The following is a 5,170-nucleotide window of genomic DNA, read 5'->3' as shown; positions in this document are numbered from 1 at the left end:
GGTCTCGGCGGGGAGCCCTCGAGCGAGGCGGAGACTGCCCCGTAGGTCCGAGGGGGCTCGGATGGGCCGCACTTTGTTCTTGGGCCGTGGATTGGGCTTCTTTGAGTCCTTTCCTTTCCTTTGGATCGGAGGGAGGCTGTAGGCCTTCGTGGACCCGGTCGCCTAACATGTGTTTGCATTTTTAGGGCGATTTAGTCCCCTGGTTAGGGTGCCCCTAATCATGGTACCCGATAGTAGCCCCCGAGTCTTTGTTGGGAAGAGCATCAGCCCTGCAAAGGCTTGACCCCTCAAGGGCGTGACTTGGGTGGTGACCATGGGGGTCTTAGTTTGTCCGGGGTGTGACGGCGCTCCGGCGAGTGCTGCTGGAGGAGTCTGGTCCGGGATCGGGGTTCGTTGTTGGAGGAGCAGTGGCAAGGCCACTCCGAGTTGTCTGTGCAAATCATAGTAGCCTCGAGCACCATGGCGTTGCCGCTGGGCCGCAGGGAGGAGGGGTGAAACGCGCCATGCTACCCATGCCTGGGCCGCGAGCCATGGCTGCTTCAGTGAGCTGTTATCGGGTGGTTCAAGTGGACGTCCATGCCCCATTCGATAACGGTCGGCTGGCGGTCCGTGGACACGTCGCATAAAGCACTCGCAAGGGTTCGCTAGGTGGGGCTCGGACCCGTTTGATAGGGTCCGAGGGCTCGATGCTCTCCCTCAATGGGACCCCCTTATTAGGCACCCTCGACTGGCCTTGAATACTGTGTAGGGCATCTCAAACTCCGCGTTCGAGGGTAGCTTGTATGGCACACCCATGCAGTCCCTGACTCTGGCGATCTGGGGCGCCTGTCGAACTCTCGATGGGCCAGGCTTCGAACCCCTGATCAGTAAGGCCTCGAAATTGATTTCTTTCGATGGTAAGGAATCCCCGGAGGGAATATTCCGTAACGGTTCGCAGACAGCACGGGGTCGTCGGTCGTGCGCGCGGGTCTTCCGCTAGTCGTGGGTGACGTGGCCCAGTGCGTGCGGTGCGTTGCGGGTGCGCCTTTTCAGGCGGCCGCCTTGGGTAGGTAGAGAGGCGTGGGCGGCAGCTGGCGGATGGGATAGTGCTATAATCCCACCGTGCACGTTGGTTACTGCGCCGTAATTATTGCCGAGTGCGCGCGTGGGATCGTCCGTGATCATGGGACCCAGCTTTCAGCGGTAGCAAAATTTACCGCATTCAATGCGGCAGATTCGGGGCCGCGGCGGTGAATCCGCCCATCTTGATGGATAAAAGCGGGGATGGGGGATCGTTTGGGCTCACCTGGCCATTTGCCCTCACCTCCCCTGCCTTCTTCGCCTCCCCTGCATCTAGAGCCCAGAGCCAAGATGTAGCGAAAATGGCCTCTCATTCCATATTTCAATATAATGTTTTGGTGATTGATATAGACAACACAACACTTGGACTAATATGATTGTTAAGATGACTATTCTCAGGCTTTTAGGTTCAAGTGATGACAAAGAGAAGATAGGTGTAGCAAGGCCCAAAGGGCCGCCCCTACGGTGGTTCCGCTAACCGATTAGCGGACGGGGGTCGAGGGGGAGCCGCCCGTCGCGGGTCTCAGGGCAGCGCCCTGAAACCTCTTCGGTCCAAGGGACAAGAATTGAAGAGACCGTGAAGAAATCCAAGTCGAAAAGATCAAAACAGAGACAATTTACTATCACCGGTTAAACCGACGATAGAGAAATTGTACTCACCGGTGCAATGGACTCAGAGAAGGCAAAATCAGCAGAGTACGCCGGTTGAACCGACGTTGGTTTCTAAAGCGTCGGTGCAGTTGTCCAGAGACTCCATTTTTGGGGGGTTCTGAGATTACATGCACCGGTTGAACCGACGTTATTTTAAGAGCGTCGGTCGATTGATCAGGTAGCCGTTGAAGTATAACGTCTAGTTGGAGAATGCACTCACCGGTTAAACCGGTGATGACAAATGCTAGAGCATCGGATTAACCGGTGTTAAGGGTTTTTGTCAGCCTTTTTCCAACGGCTAGTTTGAGGGGTTGGGGCTATATATATGCCACCCCACGGCTCATTTGAGAGTGCTGGAGACCAAGGAAGTATACAAGAGCCAAAGATCATCTCCAACCACCATAGTGCTTCATTGTACATCATATAGGCTTAAGCACACTTGTGAGAGTGTTTAGTGCTTGATTAGGCTTAGTTCTTGAGAGAACTAGCTTGAGAGAAAGCCTTGCTGCGGCAAGCAACTTGTGATCCGTCGTGTGACCCTCTGACTTGGTGTGGAGTGGCAACGACACTTTGTGTGGGGGAAGAGGAGACCCCCTCCTTGGTGGAGAAACTCCGTAGTGGATTGCGGCCGGGTGACCGAGAGAGACGGTGGCGGTGCACGATACTTAGTGTCTTAGGGGCACTTGCCTTTGCTTGCCGGCATCGCCTTGGTGGCGTAGTGCAAGACGGTGATCGGAAGAGCCTCGGTGTCCCGTGGACGTAGGCGTTTGTGCGGAACCACGTTACATGACCATGTCTACTCGAGAGTTTGCATCCCTCTTGCACTTACTTCTTTACTTACCGTATTACGTTTCCGCATTTACTCTATCTTGCGTACCTTTACTTTCCTAGTTGGTTTGATTAGGATTGGCTAGGTTGCAAGTATTTTAGGGGTAAGTAGAGAGTAGCATAGATAAACCTTAGTCATAACTAGCATGTATAGGACATGTTAGGTTTATCTTATGCAAGTAGTTTGAGCCCTAGGTTAAAAAGCGATTAGCGACCCTATTCACCCCCTCCCCCTCTAGGGTCGGACACCCCGGTGATCCTTACACATGAGCGAGAATAGGAAGAAGGAGAGAAGAGAGCGCACCTTAGCCCTTGCTTGAGCTAGTGTTGGCGCTCCTTAAGTACCCACTTTATCCCTTGTTTATCCTTGATAATGGCATGAATTTAATATAAAAATCACTAACCGTCCTAACCCCGACCTAATTATTGGTCATTTTCACACTTGCACATATATTTTGGAGGAACTTCGTTTTTGCAGGTTTTTGGCCTATTTTGGAGCATGAAATGATGAGGCCCGTGATCGAGCGCCAACACAAAGAAAGACGAAGGCCAAAGCCCAAAGGAAGGACCAAAGCCCATGTTGATTCGAAGCCCATTCATGCACATCCATCCTCCAAGAGAGCCCAAAGGACTAAGCCCACGAAGATGAGATCAAGATACTTCGGGATTAAGCAAAGCAAATGAAGATTTAAGGAAGGATTCCCTATCATATCCTTTCCTCGAAGATATCTCCAAGATAACGACGTCCAAAGGGGTGCAATCGTGAAGGACATAAACTCCAGAAGATGCGAGGAATCTGCACGCGAAAGATGAGCCCGAAAGGGGGTAGGCCGGCCTGCCTAGCCTGTTTCCGAGGCAGTTCGGCCTCCCCTTCGACCGGTGGCTTCCTCGGCTTATAAATAGCTCGCACCTTATTCAACTCGTGGCATCCATCCACCCAGAACTCGACGAAAACCTAGGGCCAAGACCGGAGGGAGACGACGGCCGCCGCAAGTCTTCGAAGTTGTCTAGGAGATGGCTTAGGCCACCCCTAGCTGCCATGGCCTCCCTGCGTGGTTGTGCCATGGTGGAGTTCATGAGCTAGTTGGAGTCGTCAATGGTATGTACTCGGTGGTGACGATCCAAACGAATCTATTATGTGAGTAATGATAATCATGTCTTCCGAATCTATTAGCGATCATGTTCTCTCTTTCGATTTCGTTCTTTTCTTTGGATTTGCTTCATCTTAGATCTATTATCGATATAGATCTCTTAGCATGATCTTGTAGTCATGGTGGCTAGAGGTTCATGGCAGAACTACCAAAGGGGATTCGACTTGCTTTAGGGTACTTTCGTCCAAAGGGGGTGTCGTGACAGGGCGCTGCCACTGAGTAGGTGGGGTATCGAAGGATCGGATTGGAGATTTTGATTTAAAGATGCTTTTGATTGAGATGTATGATATATTTGCTCGTTAGCTTGAACTACAACTAGATGACGATAGGCCTAGTCATGTCTTTGGTTTTGCTATGATTAAGCCTATGTTCATGGATGAGATCAACCTTTACACATCACTCATATCTGTCAAAGGTTTACCCTTTATATGCAATCAATGCTTCATGTTAGGATAGATCCGTTAGATTAGATGGAAAACCTTAGGTAGTTCTTTGTCGATCCACGGATTGATAAACCTTGGGGGAATACTCTAAGGGAAAAGCTACACGAACCGTGCGCTTGCGGTATACAAATCGGGGCACTAAAGAGCATTAACAGCTAGCCTTTTGTGTTCTCCGCCCGACTTGAAGCAATGGCGAGGATTGAGGAGCCGTTGCCGTGAGGGAAGTCCACCACCACCGCGGCGGTCTTGGAGCAGTTGGTCAACGACAGGCTCTTGCCGCTGAACACCAACCCGGCGTGGCCGGTGTGGATTCCCCCGCAGCCGGAGGAGACCGAGCCGAATCCCCCCAGCGGCTACATCATGAGCCTCGTGCGGCTCCACGAACGGGGATTCAGCGTCCCCGTCGGCAGGTTCATGCGCGCGCTCTGCGACTACTACGGGGTGGAGCTGCACAATTTCAGCACCAACTCCATCTCGCAGGCGGAGGTCTTTGTCGCCCTCTGCGAGGGTTACCTGGGGATTGAATCGCACTGGGAGCTGTGGATCCATCTGTTCTGCGGTGAGCTCTACATCGAGAACACGCGGGGCCAGCCGAAGAGGGACGCCCGCGCCGGTGGTCTGATGCTCCATGTGCTCACGACCCGGTCGAGCATGTACATCTCCAGCAGGATGACTACGAACAACTCTGGGTGGACCCGAGGGTGGTTCTACCTTCGCAACGATGGCGATCTGCTCCCGGCATTCACCAACAAGGTGCTCCGGGAGAGGCCGAAGAAGTGGAACTGGGGGGTGTCACCCCAGAAGCAGCAAGCCAAGTTCGAAGTGCTAACCAACGCACTTCGGTACCTGGCGAAGAAAGAGCTGACGGCGGTGGCCGTCATCGCGAACTTCCATCGGCAGAGGGTGATTCCTCTCATGGAGAGGAAGATGCTGATCTTCGAGCTTACCCTCGAGGCCCCGTACAAGGGCTCGAGGACGTCGAACGTGCTGCTCCCCCTCAACGTTGCTGCCCGGAGGGCAAAGTGTGCGGTGGCGGAT

The sequence above is a fragment of the Panicum virgatum genome, chromosome 6N (assembly GCF_016808335.1).
Source record: "Panicum virgatum strain AP13 chromosome 6N, P.virgatum_v5, whole genome shotgun sequence".
NCBI classification, from domain to species: domain Eukaryota; kingdom Viridiplantae; phylum Streptophyta; class Magnoliopsida; order Poales; family Poaceae; genus Panicum; species Panicum virgatum.
Note: the sequence above shows the minus strand (reverse complement) of the source record.